This window comes from Pelophylax lessonae, assembly GCF_965119305.1.
Source record: "Pelophylax lessonae genome assembly, chromosome: 5".
NCBI lineage: Eukaryota > Metazoa > Chordata > Amphibia > Anura > Ranidae > Pelophylax > Pelophylax lessonae.
Genome location: NC_138772.1, coordinates 310,315,554 through 310,336,202, shown reverse-complemented (window position 1 = coordinate 310,336,202; position 20,649 = coordinate 310,315,554). Strand labels below are relative to the sequence as shown.

The 20,649-nt window shown below is 41.1% G+C and overlaps 1 pseudogene across 1 annotated transcript in view; it reads right to left on the bottom strand.

The window, feature by feature from the left end:
- Positions 1–20,649, bottom strand: part of LOC309556858 (glutamate decarboxylase 1-like) — a 101,096-nt pseudogene that overhangs the window by 67,980 nt on the left and 12,467 nt on the right. Inside the window, exons 2-3 of the transcript XR_014226187.1 lie at positions 16,599–16,748; positions 4,728–4,970 (exon numbers count right to left, since the gene is read on the bottom strand). The product of XR_014226187.1 is annotated as a glutamate decarboxylase 1-like (transcript). The remainder of the gene's footprint in view (positions 1–4,727; positions 4,971–16,598; positions 16,749–20,649) is intronic.

Genomic DNA, 20,649 nt, shown 5'->3' with positions numbered 1-20,649 from the left:
CTATTAACAGCAGCAGCACTCTCCCTGCTCTCACTAACACACTGCTTCAGAATGATCTAAGATGGATGCCGCTCTTTTTTTTTTTTTTTTTTTTAGGAGGTGGGAGGGAGGGTATGCCGATTGGCTGGAATGTGTCTGCTGACGACTGAGGTACAGGGTCAAAGTTTGCCTCAATGATGAAGTATAGGGGGCGGACCGAACATCGCATAGGTTCACCCGGAGCGGCGGACGCAAACAAGCAATGTTCGCCGGGAACTGTTCGCCAGTGAATAGTTCGGGACATCTATTTCCAACAAATAGAGCTTTTTAGTGGTATTTGATCACCTCTCTGTTTTTATTTTTTCTGCTATAAAAAAAAAAAGGCAAGTTTGGAAAAAAAAAAAAAAAAAAAAAAACACAAAAAAATAGAATTTCTTAATTTAGGCCATTATGTATTCTGCTACATATCTTTGTAAAAAAAATTCCCAGCAAGCGTGAATTGATTGGTTTATGCCATGGGTGCTCAACCTGTGGCTCTCCAGCTGTTGCAGAACTACATATCCCATGAGGCATTGCAAGGCTGACAGGTAGTAGCATGACTTCCAAAGGCAGAGGCATGATGGGACTTGTAGTTCCGCAACAGCTGGAGAGCCACAGGTTGAGCACCCATGGTTTATGCGAAAGTTAGTGTCTACAAACTATGGGATATACTTATGGAATTTATTGATTTTTTTTTTTAACTAGTAATGGCAGCAATCAGTGACTTCTAGCGGGACTGCAATATTGTGGTGAACAAAATCGGAAACCTGACACTTTGTGTAAATATGCGCTGTCACTGTACTAATGACACTGGCTGGGAAGGGGTTAACATAAGGGTCGATCAAAGTGTTAAATGTGTGCCTACCTGTTTCAGTGTTGTGTGGGGGGGGGGGGGGGCTTTTACTAGTGGAAGGCATGAATTGGTGTTAATGCTTTACAGGAACACAGGATCCATGCCTTCTGTACTGACAGAACGGCTATCTGTCTTGTTTACATAGGCAGACCACCGATCTGCCAGTGTACTGAATGATCAGTGGGTGCTGACAGACATTGAGTCCACAGGACCCACTGTGTAGGATCACTATGTAAAAGGACTTGTGACCGATACCCGGATGTGCAGGATCACATATCCTGCGCAGCGGGTTGTCCTGTAGCATTAAATGTAGCTATAGGGCAGTCTCCTGTGCTAGATATTTTTATAGATAAATTCATTTGGGGGTATGACATGATCCTTATTCACCGTTCTGTATGAATGGATAACATGCGACCTGGAGAGAAAATAGCCTAATATTAGACAGAGGCCGAGACACACAGACCGAGACAGATTTACTTTATACCCCCAAAAGAAAGTTCTAGTGGGCTCAAAGATGGTATGAAAATGTATTTGGTTACAGTGTTGCATGGAGTAATTGTCATTAAAACCATCATAGCACTGAAAGTGATCTGGGGTAATAAAGGGATGTTGATAACGCTAGTATCCCTCAGGACACAGCATTCCATGGTTGATGGGTGAATGGAAGCACGTAATAACTAGTACTGCACATTGAAGTTTCTCTTTGATATGCTTGTTTATTTTTGAAATTTTAAATTTGATTTCTCTTTTGTATATATATATAGCGGCCATATCTAGTAATGAAATTACACCTTTATTCAGGAGGTTGAAGAGGACTTCGGACATTCACAATGTAGTAAGGTATATCAAACTTACTCTGTGCGGGAAAACCTCAGACCAAACAGGAATAAAAATAATCACCATTCACTTACACAAAACTGAGAGGGGTATATGCAAATGCCAGGAGCCTAGCTAATAAAATGGATGAGTTGGAAATCTTAGTACATGAGGAGAACATAGACCTTGTGGGAATAATGGAAACTTGGTTCGACCCCTCACATGACTGGCTGGCCAATATCCAAGGGTATTCGGTGTACCGGAAGGACGGGGTAGGAAAAAAAGAGGGGGAGGGGGTATGTCTCTATGTCAAGAATAATGTAAGGGTGATAGAGGAGGGATATTACGGAAGGGATGAGTATGGAGTTAGAATCCATGTGGGTAGAACTCCACAGGGAAGAAAGGAGAAAAGTAATTGTGGGGGTTTGCTATAGGCCACCCAACCAAAGGGAGGAGGTAGAGCTTGAATTTATATCACTGTTGGGTAAAGTGGCAAACCTGGAATCAGTCATCATATTGGGGGACTTCAACTATCCCGACATTGACTGGGAAGAGGGGACTACACACTCACAGAAGGCCCGTCTATTCATGGAAACCTTACAGGACAACTACATGTCTCAGTTGGTGGATTCTCCTACTAGAGAAAATGCAGTCCTGGATCTATTGATCACTAATGACCCAGACCTAATCTCGGAGGTAGGAGTCCAGGACAACCTGGGCTCTAGCAATCACAGGATGATCACATTTAGCGTAAACAACAATATAACAAGGCAAGTGGGGAACTTAAGAACCCTAAACTTCAGAAGGGTAAACTTTCCCAAATTGTGCTCCATGATGGAAAGGGTAAACTGGGACCAAACCCTAGGAACACTGACCACGGAGGAAAAATGGGATTGCTTGAGGAACATATTAAACAAATGTATCTTGCAGTGCATTCCTATTGGGAAATAAATTTAGAAGAAACAAAGCCAAACCTGGCTGGCTAAACCCTAATGTTAAAACGTATTAAAAAGGGAAAAAAATGGCCTTCAAGAAATATAAAATCAGAGGGCACAGTATCGGCTTTCAAGCAATACAAGGAGGCAAATAAGAAAAGTAAATACAAAATCAAGATGGCTAGAATCAACTTTGAGAGACAAAAAGCGGGATAGTAAAAAGAACCCAAACATTTTTTAAATATATCAACAGCAAAAAAACTAGGACAGAGCATATTGCACACATAATCAACGATGGGAGGATGGTTACAGAGGACACTGAAAAGGCAACCGTGCTGAACACCTTTTTCTCGTCAGTCTTTACTCAGGAAAAGGAGGGGTACACTGACCACGACTATATGGTTAGTAGTAATACACAGGACTTGCCACTATGGCTAACAGAGGGTGAAATTAGGGAAAGGCTGGATAAAAGTAACAAATAAATCACCAGGCCTGGATGGCGTACATCCGAGAGTACTCAAAGAACTTAGTAAGACTATATCTAGACCACTGTTCCTGATCTTTGCTGACATTATGACAGGAAATGTACCAGGGGATTGGAGGAAAGCCAACGTGATACCGATATTCAAAAAAAGGGCAGAGGCATGTCCTGGGAAATTATAGGCCTGTCAGTCTGACATTGATAGTATGTTGACTTCTGGAGGGAATGAGAAGGGACTATATCATAGAGTTTGCTAAAGACAACAACATCAGCAGTAACCAGCACGGGTTTACAAATTGGCGTTCTTGTCAAACCAATCTCTTAACATTCTACAAGGAGGTGAGCTGGGAGCTAGATAGGGGGAGACCAGTGGATGTGGTGTACCTGGATTTTGCTAAGGCGTTTGATACAGTTTCCCACAAGCGCTTAATTTATAAAATAAGGACTGCAGGCATCGACCGCAAGGTCTGCTCTTGGATACGGAACTGGCTAAAAGGGCGTGTCCAAAGGGTGGTAATAAATAGCGCATACTCAGACTGGTCTGAGGTGGTAAGTGGGGTCCCCCAAGGCTCAGTCCTGGGACCAACCTTGTTCAATTTATTCATAAACAGCATTAAGGAGGGGGATCAGTAGCTCTATATCAGTTTTTGGAGATGACACAAAATTGGGCAGGGCAATAACTGCACAGCATGAAGCAGATATCTTACAGCATGACCTGGACAAAACAGCGGAGTGGGCAACGACATGGCAAATGAGGTTTAATGTGCAGATGTGTAAGGTTTTACACTTGGGGACTAAAAACATAAAAAGCACAATACACTTTAGGGGGGGAACCTTTGGGGGGAATCAAAAATGGAGAAAGATCTAGGAGTCCTGGTAGAGGATAGACTAAGCAATAGCATGCAATGTCAAGCGGCAGCTGCCAAAGCTGGAAGAATATTTGCATGGCATGCATAAAGAAAGGGATGTATTCCAGAGATAAAACTATAATCCTTCCACTTTATAAAAAACTCTGGTCCGACCACATCTGGAGTATTCTGTCCAGTTCTGGTCGCCGGTCCTCAGGAGGGATGTGTTGGAGCTGGAGAGAGTCCAGAGAAGGGTAACTAAACTAATTTGGGGATTGGAGGACCTTATGAAGAGCGTTTGCAATCACTTGGATTTATTCTCCCTGGAGAAGAGACGCCTGAGAGGGGACATGATAGCAATTTATAAATATCTCAATGGTGATCTCAGCATAGAAAAAAAGCTAGTCAGTCAGAAGGATTGCATGAGGACTAGAGGACATACAATGCGAATTGAGGAGAAGCGTTTTAACCTCAGGCAACTTGGGGGGTTCTTTATTGTTAGGGCTACAAGATTGTGGAATTCTCTACCACAAGAGGTGGTTCCTGCGGGTAGTATGGTGGCTTTCAAAAGACTTAGACGTACATCTCAAGAATCAGAACATTCAGGGGTATGAGAGATGATTATGGCCACATACACCTACACAGGTTGAACTTTTGTCTTTATTCATCCTCACCTACAATGTAACTATGTAACTGTGTAAACTGAATTCCATGGAATACAGCAAATATCCATTTAGGTAAAGCAGAAAAACCGGGTCAAATAAGCAGCCCCATACCTGTTTTAACACCATATTTTAGGGTATCTCTACAGTCCACAAGTATCTGCTCCAGAGGCTCCGGCTCATCCGACAGTTCCAAGTTAAATCCTTCCAAACCTTCCAGCAGCTGGTGAGGATGGTGGAAGTCAAGAACTTTGCTTTTCCCATTAAAGGTTTTTCGAATATGATTGAAGAGAGTATTGAAAACATCTAACAGAAAGTCTTCAGTATATCTTTCTCCATTTCCTGCAGGGAGTAAGTCTGCAAACCAAACATCCGAGAAAAAAAACAAAACACATAAATCACATCAAATCGTATTGCTCTTACAACTGATAGCATTGGACATTATAAACCGGTCTAAAAAGGGATAAATACATCAAATTAAGAAAGCTACTGTTAAGGAAAAATAGTCTGTTTTGACTTTTGCACCAGTATAGTCTTAGACATACATTATTTGTTCTTTTACATAATGTAAAAAAACTTTGTATCGTGTCTAAACAAGATAAAGTACAAGCATTTCATATAAAATTAGTTAAATACAAAAAAAAAAAAAAAAAACACCTGCTCTTGCCAAGAAATACAGGGAACTCCCTTTGGGTATGTAGGAGTGAATATGAGCTATACGGAATACACACACCTTGTTCATGAAAACGCTAAATTAATAACAGAATAAAAAAAAGACAATTGCCAATGATGCCAGACACCATGTACTGTGTTGCCATTGTGTATTTGAATACAACCATATAAGATTTCTAGTATGAAAAAATTAGTTAAAACTCAATTTTCCTTCATTCTTGTGCTAAATGCAATACTAAATATGCATGCATTCAAATTAAAACTATTAAAATACAGGATCAGTTTGATCTGTAGGACTATCAAAAGAACATTTTTTTTTATATTAAAAAGGTTAAAAATTACTTTTCATGGAAGAATTAGTCCAGTCTTATAATGCAAACTGTGCATGCCCAGCATTTCCCCTCTTGGAAGATTTCCTTGAATGGATTCTAGTAGTCTAGCGATGGGTTTCTCAACCTATTTTCAGTCAAGGCACCCTTTAAAATTCTGCACAATCTTAAGGCACCCCATGCTAAAATATAAAAAACGAAACTAATAGTTTTTCATAATGCAGCAACATTCACACACATAGGACACCCAACGTTTGAGGCGATTTAGTCTTCCCAAGCAAACACACCTTAGCAGATTGGTACTAACTAGTATTCCAGTGTTCCTCTTATCCCTCAGTTTCTATCACTTAGCTAATGTGACCCCCAGTGCAGATGGAGAGGGACAGGGGACAGGCACACAAGGATGCTGTGCAGGTGTCGGATGTCCTCCAACCGATAAGGTCTTAGGCTGTTAGGACGCCGGCGGCAAGGTTACAATTGTGCACAATGAAAAACCTGTGATTTTTGCAAGAAAAAAAAGGCAGGTTTGTTTGACCCACGGGCTTGTATGCAATTGTTGGGCCATTTTGCCAAGGCATCCCTGAAGAAACCTGAAGGCACTGCAGGGTGTCAGAGCACATTGATTGAAGAAGGCTGGTCTAGTGTATCCCCAATTCTTCCAGGAAAGGGTAAGAAATTGGTGTAGAAGCAAGGCTTTGTCACTGGAACACATTACTGTTTCTTAGGCAGACCATACATGGTTAGATGGAACTAACTTCTGTAAAACATTTTCTCTTTTTATTTGTAGAATTTTTTGATTGTTTTTTCTTTTGGCAGGTATTATTGCCTGTGATAATTGAACAGATTGTATTACTTTTGAATTCTGGATTTGAACCATTGTGGGGATAGGTTTGTCTCTCTTTGTGTGGCCATCTCGGGCGGTTGGATATATGGGGGGGCCACCCTGTTGCAATTGCGACCCCATATGGGCACCCAAGGTGCCCCCTGTCTCTTTCAATCTTTGTCCCCGATTGGAGCGGGGGGTCACTGTTTTTCTGTCTGACTGCCTTAAAAGGTGATACCTTTATCAACATCGTTTAATTCCATGTATATTTTTTTACTGGAATTTTCTGACTAAATTAAAGTTTTCAAAAAATATATAGGCTAACAATTCATTAACTGATTCTGGAACGATATAAAACTATATTCATATTTTTTTGATATGCTTCGTTTCGATCAATTGGTTCGATATCTTTTTTAAGAATCGTTAATTAATTATCAATGGAGTAATTTCATTGATTACTATATTTTTTCGTTATGAATAAATTAATTGAGGACCTTTTCCAATTGATTTATATGCCTATAATATGGGATTATATCCAATCCTTACCGTTTGCCTACTATAAATTGTACATCTCTGTATATTGCCCATACTTTTGCCCATAAACAACATGGTAATCGCTAGATCTGAGGCTCCACTGTGTTGACTTCCGGGTTGAAAGTAACCATGTGACGCTGCCGTCCAATCGCGGCATGCGCCGTTCGTAGGGTTCATCCGGCCAGCTGACAGCACTTTGCTCTCACTCTGGCGGCGACGTTAGACGCCGCCGGAGTGGAGGAGATATTTAAATGCCAGCACAATCACCCACAGTCTTTCTGAACTGTTGGGGAGAGAGAAAGGAGCTCGTGGATGAGGTAATGGAGGACTTTCTATACTTCTTTGTATATCGATCAGCCTGTTTGGCTGACCTCTGCTGCTTTTCAGCATTTATATTGGATTGAGCCTACAGAGATTATCTTCTTATTTGCAGGCTTTATTATCGGTTGACTCTGGAAGTATCTTCTCTGTGGATACCTATCTCCACCTACCTATACCATAGGAACTTGTACCTAGTAATTAAACCAGCAACAAGGTAAATAATGATTCACAATAGGTGTGTTTTAATGTGCAACATCAATGGAGATGATAATAACTTTGAATGAAAATCTTCTGATTTTCCTTTCCAAAATGAAGATATTAATGGTCTTTTTGATAATATCTTTATGTAGGACTCCCGATTTGAAGTGCAGCATTCCTACTTCTAGAAGTTCATCTTTACTCTATTCATGGTGTATGCTACATACCAGATTCACTCCACCAAATTTAATTTATGGTAAATAAGGCATTGCTTGCATTTTATGATATAAATTTTGTCATTTAGTCAGTGAATATATTCCAACTGATTCTTTTCATTTATTGTCCTTTAGAACATATAGCTGGATGCCGTGTAGCTGTGGCCTAGGACAAACCTATGGATTTTTTAAAAAGGTCTAGTTATCGCCTGCATACTCCTTGAGTAATTTTTTGATCCTTCAGATTCATACTCTGAAGTTGAAGGGTAATTACCATCAATATTTATCCTATAGAACTAATATGTCAATTTAGAAGTCCTCTTGGAAGTAAATTCCTCAATTTCCTCATTCCCTCAGTCTCCTCATATTTCTTTGGCTTGGCTCGTGTCTGCTCTATGGTGTGATGCATGTCTAGCGGGTGACCCCGCCTCTCCTCCCTCCTGGGGGCCAATTCCATCCACAACCTTCCCCAACATTTACGTGGTTCAAGTCCTTTTTGAGGTACACCTCTTTTTTCTTCCTTTGCCGACTGTAAACTTCATGAATTGTACCATGACGTATATTCAGTAATTGTTTTTTTTTTTTTTAATATAATACAATCATATGTATATATGTTTTTTTGATATTTTCACAATATTTCTTTATATATAGAATGTTCACTTGTGATTGATGTCCGTCAGACTCCTGAAGAAGCCATTTTGAAGATGGTGAAACATGTAGAGCAGACATAATCAAGTGCTTTCTTGTTGCTTTTATACATTCTTTTAAAATTGTCCTGTGTAAATTTTTGAATAAATTTGTACTTTTATGAAAAATGAATTTTTTCTCCATCATATATATATTCATTAGCACCTCTAAAGTCCCACTACCCCATCCATTTGTTTTTTGATTACCATATAGGGATGTGGTGCATTAATTAAACTCAATCTCTAGCAATATACTCTATTTAAATGGAACTAGCCGAGATTCCAACGTGTGTATAGGCAGGCTAAATGTACCAAGTTAATTGATCAAAACTATGTGTGTACAACCACTATACTGGGTATTACCTGCAAACATCGCTAGTGGCTGCTATAGCCACTAGCAATGATCACCATCTTCTCCCTCCACTAGAAAAAACTATTTTGCTCGTTTGTGAACATTTCATTAGCATAACACCTTCAAAGCCACTTCACTGGGGTCATTTTTACACTCTACAGTGAAATGACTGTTTACAGATTTATATTCAAGCTATACCCAACATTATTTACCCAGAATAAAGCAGAGTTCCACCCAAAAGTGGAAGCTCCGCTTATCTGCTTCCTCCTGCCACATTTGGCACCTTTCAGGGAGAGGGGTACCCATCCCCACTTCCGTGAGCCCCCTCAGTGATGAGGTACCTCGGAAGTTTAGCCCCCACCTTCTTCCACGGCCGAGCCAGTTAGAAAGCACAGCACGCTTCGCACATGCGCAGCGGGGAACTGGCTGCAAAGCTTAGCTGCCAGTTTCCCTTACCATGAATGGCGGCAGCAGCACCCGAGAGCTGATCTGAAAATCGGCTGGGGTGCTGACATTGCGTAATCCCTGGACAGGTAAATGTCCTTGTATTAACAGTTAACTACAGTATTTGTAGCGGACTTCTTATTTTGTGGGGAGACTGTCCCCTGCAATATAAACAGTCCTGCTATAAGTCACTGATCCTATATAAAACAGAGGGCGCACGACCTACAGCATTATCCTGAGACATAATTTATTAGATAAAAGCACGGTAAGGAAGGCACTCACAAAGACAGCAAGAAATTGCGCATAACAGATCGCTGTACATTCAATCCAATGTATCAATACGTATGGGTGTAACAGTCACCGAAGACCCCGTGGGCTGACGCGTTTCGAGGAATTCCTCTTCAGAGCCACCGAGGTGGCTCTGAAGAAGAGGAATTCCTCAAAACGCATCAGTTCACGGGGTCTTCAGTGACTGTTACACCCATACGTATTGATACATTGGATGGAATGTACAGTAATCTGTGATGCGTCATTTCTAGCTGTCTTTGTGAGTGCATTACTTACCGTGCTTTTATCTAATAAATTATTTGTCTCGGGATAATGCACTAGGTTGGTGCGTCCTCTGTGCGTTTTATATAGTTGCAGTGTTAGACTCCAAGTCTTTGAGGGCAGCAAGACCGTGGTTACCCGTTTCTGAGAGTAATGAAGACCTAAAGCACATCCATCTGGAGGGGCCATTTTCCTAAGCGCAGGAGGCAATGTGTGTGTGTGTGTGACTGTTTCATAAGTCACTGATCACCACCAATACAAATAAAAAATATCCCATAGTTTGTAGACTAACATTTGTGCAAACCAATCAGTATACGCTTTTTGGTATTTTTTTTTTTTTACCAAAAATATGTAGCAGAATTCCATACAAATTTATGAAGACATTTTATTATTTTTTTTTTTTTTTACATTTTTTATTGGATATGTTCTATAGCTGAAAGTAGAAATATTGTTTTTTCTTCAAAATTGTCAATCTTTTTTTTTTTATAGCGCAACAAATAAAAGCCGCAGTGATGATCAATAACACCAAAAGAAAGCTTCCATTTTTTGGGGAAAAGGACAAACTTGGTTTGGTACAGCATCGCATAACTGCACAATAGTCAGTTAAAATGATTGCAAAAAAGTGCCTGGTCATGAAGGGGGGGTAAATATGTAGAAGGAACTTGGCAGGTAGGTTCTTCAAAACATTTTGGAGAACCAACCACAGATCTTCTGTGGATGAAAGCTGCCTCAAATCCTTTGGTCTCTTCATTTAATCCAGACAGACTTGATGTTTGAGGTAAGGTTTCTTTGGGGGCCAAACCATCACTTGCAGGACTCCTTGTTCTTTATGCTGAAGATAGTTAATGGGATTGGCTGCATGTCTGGGGTTGTTGTCCTGTTGTATAATACATTTGAGGCCAATCACATGCCTCCCTGATGGTATGGCATGATGGATAAGTATCTGCCTGTATTTCTCAGTATAGAGGACACATTGATCCTAACTAAATCTCCAACTCCATTTGCAGAAATGCAGCCCCAAACTTACAAGGAACCTCCATCATACCTCATTGTTGCCTGAAAACACTCATTATACCACACTCTCCAGCCCTTTACAAACTGCCATTTGCTAGAGTCAAATATTTAACATTGTCTCAGTCCAGAGCACCTACTGCCATTTTTATGCACCCAGTTCCTAGGTTTACGTGCATATTTGAGTCGCTTAAGCCTTGTTTCCATGTCCTTTGCTCAAAAACATAGGAATGCAGAAAATGGCAGCAGGTGCACAAGACTGAGGAATCAAAATTTTAATTTTGGCAAAATGTTCTCAGCATAGGCACGTGGATAAAAAGGACACAAATTTAAATGCATTTTAAAGCAAGTTGCCTGGATTAAGCTACCATTGGCCTGGATCAAAAAGAGAATCATGTAAATAGAGGCATGTCACAAATTCCAATGTACATGCTTTTTCAAATCATGAATTCAACATGTGGAAGCCATTGATAAATATGGCAGCAAGCTAGATCAGCATTGGCAGCCTACACATTTCGATTTGGTGCAGATTTCTTTTGAAAGCAATAAGCAAGCTTCAAATGGAAAAAAACATTTACTGCCTGATGTGGTTTAGTGTAGCAGGAAGTCTGAAAACTTAACATAGCAGAATCATCCCATAAAGCTAGGGAATGTGATCAATTCAAGGGTCCCCTCTGTACTATCCAGCCACCACCATATTTTGATAAAAGGAAAAGTGATGAGCTTCTTAGGCTCAATGGTATACTGGTAACTATACTCCCTAGCTCACTAGCCTAAGATCATTTGTGCACCTTTTTTTAGAGCCATGTTTGAATGACAATCCAACTGTTCTAGCTTATTGCAGTTTTTAGGGTAATTCAATTTTTATATACTGTAGCTGCCTGACCACCCTCCTCCCCTCCAAATATAACATTTTCTCGTGTACAACAATTGGTACATCAAATTAGATAAGTTTACATGCATATTCCATACATCTTTTGAAAAAAAATAAAATAAATTAAACAATGCTAGTATTTTATACATAAAAGTATTTGGTGTAAAAATACAAAAAGCAATTTGATCTGGTAATACCTGTATTAAAAGGATCTATGAAGTCTAGGCTCAACGGTGCCTTTGTACACTAACAGCATCTATACGATGATCAATGTCAAAGCTCAAATAAGTTCAGTTTAAAATCATTTGAGGGGATCTAAACACCTCCCCCAATCTTAATTTGTTGGGACATCCCCCATGCCGATGTTTTTATGAAATGAAAATTGGATTTTCGCAATTTGATTAAAATTAGGTGGAATGGGAGAAATCAATTTTTGGGAAATGGTGGAAACTGTTGTAAGAATATGACAGGGTGCAGCTTTTCTGATGTAGAAGACCCCACAATAACCAATTTTATACTTAAGTGGTTTGGAACACACTGCTAATGAGCCTTTCCCAATATCTGAGCAGTTTATGGCAGTTCCAGAGCATATGTATCAACATGACTGAGTCACTTAACACGTGGCTCAACACGACTGAGTCACTTAACACGTGGCTCAACATGACTGAGTCACTTAACACGTGGCTCAACATGACTGAGTCACTTAACACGTGGCTCAACATGACTGAGTCACTTAACACGTGGCTCAACATGACTGAGTCACTTAACACGTGGCTCAACATGACTGAGTCACTTAACACGTGGCACCAAGTGGAGGTTCTCTCTTAAGAGTAGTTTTTGCACAGTATGATAAGTTCTGTGTATTCTAAAATGCAGTTCGCTTTACTTTACATACTTTCCCATTCCTTCTTGCATAGCAGCACTCCACACATTCTCTTGTTACAGCTTGAACTGTCCACTGTATGTGTTTATTATGTCCCTACAGATCTGGAAACACCAGGTGTCAAAGCAGGGGTGAATCCAGAATCTAGTCTGAGGAGGGGCACTGACAGAAAATAAGGTGTTGCGTATAGAAGTTATTTGACGTTTTATACGGTCCTAACCTTGTTTAAAACAGTGACACGTTTATTATTCCAGATTAGATTACTACATTACAAACAGACAGGATACGTTTACATATGTGAGCGCAACTTATGTTTAACCACTTAAGCCCCGGAAGATTTTACCCCCTTCCTGACCAGGGCCTATTTTGCGATTCAGCACTTCGTGACTTTAACGGACAATTGCGTGGTCGTGCGACGCTGTACCCAAATAAAATTGACGTCCTTTTTTTCCCACAAACAGAGCTTTTTGGTGGTATTTGATCACCTGTGCGATTTTTTGATCATGCGCTATAAACAAAAAAAAGAACAACAATTTAGCAAAAATAATATTTCTCACATTTTTTTTTATACGAAATTTCCAAAAAAAAAAAAGTAAAAATCAAAAATTTAACATTTTAGGCCAATTTGTTTTGTGCTACATACGTTTTTTTTTTTTTTACCAAAGTATTTTGATTAGTTTGCGCAAAAGGTATTGCGTTTACTAACTAAGGGAAAGATTTGTCATTTTTATTGTTTTTTTTTTTTTTTTTTTTTTTAACGAGTAATGGCGGCGATCTGCAATTTTTTTTTTTGCAGGACTGCGACATTGCGGCGGACAGATCAGACCCTTGACTTACATTTTTGACACTTTTGGGGGTACCAGTGACTATTACTACAGTAATCAGTGCTATACATATGCACTGTTACTATAAAAATGACACTGGCAGGGAAGGGGTTAACTTTATTAGAGATGCAGTGGCTATGCGTGTCCCTAGGGGCGTGCTTCTTACTGTTGTGGGATGTGGCTTTTCATGTAACAGCAGAGATATACAATCCTACATAGAAGGACCGTATGATCTCTGCGGTTACACAAGGGAGAATGACAGGTGGCTTTGTTTACATTAGCCGCCTGCATTTCTCCCTCTGTAACCGACGATCGCGAGTGAGCGGCGGACATCGGGTCCGCCGCTCACACATGCGGGGGGGGGGTCCATGAGCGAGCGGGAGCGCGCCTCCGGCAGCGCTCGCTCCCTAGAGCCTCACAGGCTAATGACGTACCCCTACATCACTTTGCCTGTGAGAGGCTGACTGCCGCCGTATATAGTCGTGCGGCAGTCGACAAGGGGTTAAGGGTGTTCAACCCACACGTGAGGTATCCCCATCTTTAGAGTGAAAGCAATAATTTTAGCCCTAGACCTCCTCTAACTCTAAACTGGTAACCTGTAGAAAATTTGTAAAATGTCGCCTATGGAGATTTTTAAGTTTGTTGCCATTCCAGGAGCGTGCGCAATTTTGAAGCGTGACATGTTGTTAAGTGTCAATTTGCTCAGCGTAACATTCCCTTTCACATTAGGGGGAAAAAAAAAATTGGGATAACTTTACAGTTTGTTCTTATTTTTTTAATTCACATAAGTGTAATTTTTCAATTTTCAAAAAAAAAAAAAAAAACCACAACGTTTGTAAGACCATGCAAATACAGTGTGATAGAGTATTGCAACAATCTCCATTTTATACTCTAGGGTCTCTGCTAAAAAAAAAAAAAATTTATACATATAGTGCTTTGCGAAAGTATTCGCCCCCCCCCCCCCCCTGAACTTTGCGACCTTTTGCCACATTTCAGGCTTCAAAACATAAAGATATAAAACAATTTTTTTGCGAAGAAACAACAACAAGTGGGACACAATCATGAAGTGGAACAAAATGTATTGGATATTTCAAACTTTAACAAATAAAAAAACTGAAAAATTGGGCATGCAAAACTATTCAGCCCAGCAAATTCTCTCCAGAAGTTCAGGGAGGATCTCTGAATGATGCAATGTTGCCCTAAAGGACTAATGATAAATAGAATCCAACTGTGTGTAATCAAGTCTCCGTATAAATGCATCTGCACTGTGATAGTCTCAGAGGTCCGTTTAAAGCGCAGAGAGCATCATGAAGAACAAGGAACACACCAGGCAGGTCCGAGATACTATTGTGAAGTTTAAAGCCGGATTTTGATACAAAAAGATTTCCCAAGCTTTAAACATCCCAAGGAGCACTGTGCAAGCAAGAATATTGAAATGGGAGTATCAGACCACTGCAAATCTACGAAGACCTGGCCGTCCCTCTAAACTTTCAGCTCATACAAGGAGAAGACTGATCAGAGATGCAGCCAAGAGGCCCATGATCACTCTGGATGAACTGCAAAGATCTACAGCTGAGGTGGGAGACTCTGTCCATAGGACAACAATCAGTCGTATACTGCACAAATCTGGCCTTTATGGAAGAATGGCAAGAAGAAAGCCATTTCTTAAAGATATTCATAAAAAGTGTTTAAAGTTTACCACAAGCCACCTGGGAGACACACCAAACATGTGGAAGAAGGTGCTCTGGTCAGATGAAACCAAAATCAAACTTTTTGGCAACAATGCAAAACGCTGTTTGGAGTAAAAGCAACACAGCTCATCACCCTGAACACACCATCCCCACTGTCAAACATGGTGGTGGCAGCATCATGGTTTGGGCCTGCTTTTCTTAAGCAGGGACAGGGAAGATGGATGGAGCTACAGGAATACAGGACCATTCTGGAAAAAAACCTGATGGAGTCTGCAAAAGACCTGAGACTGGGACAGAGATTTGTCTTCCAACAAGACAATGATCCAAAACATCAAAGCAAAATCTACAATGGAATGGTTCATAAATAAACATATCCAGGTGTTAGAATGGCCAAGTCAAAGTCCAGATCTGAATCCAGTTGAGAATCTGTGGAAAGAACTGAAAACTGCTGTTCACAAACACTCTCCATCCAACCTCACTGAGCTTGAGCTGTTTTGCAAGGAGGAATGGGCAAAAATTTCAGTCTCTCTATGTGCAAAACTGATAGAGACATACCCCAAGGGACTTGCAGCTGTAATCGCAGCAAAAGGTGGCGCTACAAAGTATTAACTTAAGGGGGCTGAATAATTTTCACGCCCAATTTTTCAGTTTTTTATTAGTTAAAAAGGTTTGAAATATCCAATAAATTTAGTTCCACTTCATGATTGTGTCCCACTTGTTGATTCTTCACAAAAAATTACAGTTTTATATCTTTATGTTTGAAGCCTGAAATGTGGCAAAAGGTTGAAAAGTTCAAGGGGGCCGAATACTTCTCGCAAAGCACTGAGATAGATTATATATATATATATATATATATATATATATATCTCTATCTATCTATGTGTGTGTGGGGGTTCTAAGTAATTTTATAACAAAAATACTGATTTTAACTTTTAAACAAGTGTCAGAAATAGACCTGGTCCTCAGGTGGTTAATATTGAACTAGACAATAATGTCAATACTAAAAAGGGCAGCACTTTTTTTGTATCCGTTCTGTATTCTGTTATTGTAGACATTCATTATTGTACTCACTTTTACAGTTAATACTTTGGTGTTCTGGTGGGGGGGAGCTACCATGGAGGAGCAATAGAGATCAGGAGGCAGCTAGCATCACACAGCAAGGGGGTTCATGCTTTCATCTTTCACCGCTGGAGCCTGGAGAAGCTGGAGGGAGGCGGTGGGTAGAGCCAACACACACACTAGGCGCACGGCGGAGGTAGAAGAGGGCTCCACTCTGAATGCTCAGGCCTCGCACTCCTCTTTGACCCACCCCGTCAGATGTCGCTGGTTGTTAGGTGCCAGGCAGGGATATCAACCAGTGCAGTTGAGGTAAAGGTCAGGCCAGCGGTGCAGTGGTACTACAACAACAGAGGCTCTCTTGGCACTGCCAATTCTGGGAGAGAGACTGGGACTCGGTACTGGGAGTAGGTAATATTTTCAGTGGGGGCAAATGCACCCCGTCTCAAAGTCAAGAGTGGCAGGCATGTCTAAGCAGTATAATATGTACAATATTAGACCGATCTTACAGGTATCTACTTACCCGAAGCAAATACATGTGAAAAGTCATTATGTTGCCCAGAATCATTTTTCTCCAATTGATCTCCAGTTTCCAGACCGCCAATAAATGTATCCCTCAGACTTCTGTTGTGTTCAGAATTCTCTTCATTTGTACTTATCTTGAGACATTTATCTGTTGACAAGGGATGGGTTTAGAAGGAAATAAAAGACATTCTTAGGTTTACCAAAGGTAAACTTCACAATTAAGACTAAGATATAATCCTTCAGATATCATACCCAACATTTTTTTTTTTTTTTTTAATAAGTACTTACCCCTGTGCCGTAGATATCTTATTTTCTTCGTTTTAAAAACATGCACTCAGCCTACTTTTCTGCCCTCTCCTTCCTTCCTGGCAGTGTCATCTGGAACTGTAGTTCACTGAGCTAATAAATTTCAAGTCCCATGAATAATTGCATTCTGTGTGTACGCGCGCCTGTGTAGGGAGGGCTGGTCAGGCAAGTGAACTAGCATTTCACTTTGCTCTGCTTTCACCCCCCCAAGAGCTCTATCCTCTTGTGACTGGGGGAGGGAGAGCTGAGAAGATGCAGACCTGCGGTCTGTCTTTCACAAAAAAAAAAATGACTATGGTCCTGCATTTCTGGCCAATTAGGAAGCTGACAACTTTTTTCCCCACAGCAAAGCCACAGAATCCTACACCTCTCCCAAAAATCATCTAACTGTACATGTACTGTTTCTAGATACTACAGATTTATGCTGAAGATGTAAGAGGCCAAAGACTCAGCTTCACATATACTTTTGGTCTAGCCCACTTATATGGCTCTTCTGGATAGAGGTCAGATCAATAGCTCAGAAATTCAGAGACTTGAGTGTCCCAGATTGTCCATCATTCTTCATACTGTATCATTCCTCAATCCCTCTTAAAGACCTACAAGGAATCTGTACTTTGCCATCTCGAACAAAGCAAAGGCCTATATCCCCTGAAATGGAAAGACCCAAATCCCCCTTGAATCGCACTTTGGCTGGTTTGAGGACAAACCAGTAAGGAAGACCTTGTTGTTCTCTCAGCCTAGAATAAAAACATGAAATCTACAAAAAGAAAAAAAAAAAAAAGTTCCACTGGAACTGCTATTTTTTTTTTTTTTTTTTGGAGGAAGACCAGGCCCATCTAGCTGGAGACCCTTTAACATGTCAATTTTAGCTAGCTGTCCCGAGTGGAGACCCTTGACATTCCACTTACTTTAGCTGGCTGTCCCAAGGGAATTTTTCCCCCCCTTTCTACCCGTATGCCTTCCTCCTACTCCCTCCTCCAAACACCACATTTCTTATCTTGCAAAAGAAGTAAAACAAAGTGGGTAACAGTAGTACAATGTTTGTTCATAGCTCTGAATGGATTTTTCCATTTATCCTGAATGGTTTTTTTTATTTTGTGCGATGAAAGGATGTACACATTGTGTATTTTGGAAACCATGTATTTCTCATGATGTAGAGCCATTTGTATGTATAAGCCATTAAGGAAAGTGAGGGGAAAGCAAAGAGAATGGAGTTGGTAATGTTGGCCTGGGCCAATTTGGGGGGGGGGGGGGGGTTAGGGTTTTTATGAAAGGGATTACAGGATGTGTCCATGTAAAGGATTTTTGATGGAAGTAAACTGCGTTACTTAACGCAGTTACTTTAGAGGGAAACGAGTAATCTGATTACTCGTCCCCTCATGGTAATGCCGTTGAAATTACATCTACCGACACTAGTTCCTCCTCTCCTCTATGACCGAGGCCGGCGCTGGGCGAGAGGGAGAGGGAGGCACAGGCCTGGAGGAGGACGGAGCCGGACAGACCCCAGTGTGCCTTGGCTGGCCACACACACCACCACCAGCCAGCCACCAACTACCACCAGCCAGCACCACCAGCAAGGCAGCACTGCAGTAGCACAACAGGTACCAAGAAAAAAAACTCAGTCACAGACAGTCAAGACAGGAGGACTCAGGACTCAAACCCCCCACGCCACCACCACCTACCCACCCACCCACTGACCCCTATATACACCTACCCACCCTATACACCCACTGACCCCCCAAATACACCTACCCACCCTATACACCGGCAGTGTACCATGCAGGTACTACAATGCCACTAGACAAATACCATGCATACAAGGGGCATAGAAGTTGACATATTTGATTTTTTTTAAAGTAACCCAATAGTTACTTTCCCTGGTAATTAGTTACTTTTTTACTGATAGAACTCACTTACTTTTTGGGAGAAGTAACTATAACCAATTACTTTAGGTTACATGACCAACACTGCATATCATGCAGCCATTTTCCCTGTTACCTCCTCTTCCAGTAGAATTAAGGGTTTCCTCTTCTCTTCTAAAGAAGTGAAGTCGAGCATTCGAGCAAAGAGTCTCTGGAAGAGAGTGTCCCTCATTGAGGAGTACTTGAGGCACTGTAGCAGGAAGTGGGCCTCATCCTCCAGGATCCCCTGGTCACATTACTGGCACAGTCTACTTTATTTATACTTGTAGCTCTATCTGTGCCATCCTGATTTTATTTCCAGTCTGTACAAGGTCAGATTCTGTCTTTGGGCTCTTATAGCACCTCCAGGTATTCGGCCAGGTTGTAGGTTGTGTGTACGCGCACGTATTGTATTTAATTTACACCCCCTGTGTATCGCATATGGCGGTGTGAACTGCCAGATGTGTGGATGCGATGCGGGATCACGCTGCATATTCGCAGCGTTCCCGCATCGCACAAGTGTGAACTAGCACTTAACCGCTTCGACCGCCGCACGACTATCTACGTCGGCGGTCAGCCCCTCACAGGCAAAGTGACATAGGGCTACGTCACTAGCTTGCAAGGGTCTAGGGAGCGAGCGCGCGCCGCCGGCGCGCTCCCGCGTGGTCACGGACCCCCCCCCCCCCCCCCCGCGCGCGTGTGACCGGCGGACCCGATGTCTGCCGGTCACTCTGCGATCGGCGGGGGAGAGGGAGAAAGTCAGGCGGCTTGTGTAAACAAGCTGCCTGTCATTCTCCCCTGTGTATGAAGGATGATCATACGGTTCTACTATGTAGAACCGTTGATCACTCTTCATACATCTGAAGCCACAGCCAATCACAGTAGAAAGCACGCCCCTAGGGACACACATGCCCCTCCCTTTCAAAAAAAGTTAACCCCTTCACTGCCAGTGTATTTTTACAGTAACAGTGCATATGTATAGCACTGATTACTGTAGAAATGTCACTGGTAACCCCAAAAGTGGCAAAAATGTCAGTCAAGGGTCCGATCTGTCCGCCGCAATGTCGAGAAAAAAAAAAAAAGTCAAAAATCTTTCCCTTTGTTAGTAAACACGATAACTTTTGCGCAAACCAATCAAAATACGCTTTTTGCGATTTTTTTTTACCAAACATAGGTAGCATAAAACAAATTGGCCGAAAATGTTAAAAAATTTTGATTTTTACATTTTTTTGGGGGGGAATTTCATATAAAAAAAAAAAATGTGAAAAATATTGCTATTTTTGCAAAATTGACGCTCTTTTTTTGTTTAAAGCGCGTAAAATCGCACAGGTGATCAAATACCACCAAAAGAAAGCTCTGTTTGTGGGAAAAAAAGGACGCCAAATTCTTTTAGATACAGCGTCGCACGACCGCGCAATTGTCCGTTAAAGTCACGCAGTGCCGAATCGCAGAATACCCCCTGGTCAGGAAGGGGGTAAAATCTTCCGGGGCTTAAGTGGTTAAAGACCTGTTTTTTTTTGCAGTATTTATGAACAAGTTTAGACAGTATGTTTTTTTTTTTTCTCTCAACTGTAAACATTTTTTTATCAAATCAAAAGTGTAACAAAAAGGTGATACAATTGCAAATCAATCCAAAAGTATAATAACATACAATGGGTTCCTGATAAGCAATAGGAATGTTACAAGTATCAGCGTTAATGAAGTATAATCATTAGCTATAATAGAACAAATAAAAACCAGTGAGTTGCCAGGCAACTCTCGTGTGCACCTTAACTTGCACCTTTAGTGTGGGGAAAAGGTTAGCATGAGGCAGGAGAACACAAGGCATCCCTGAATAACTAA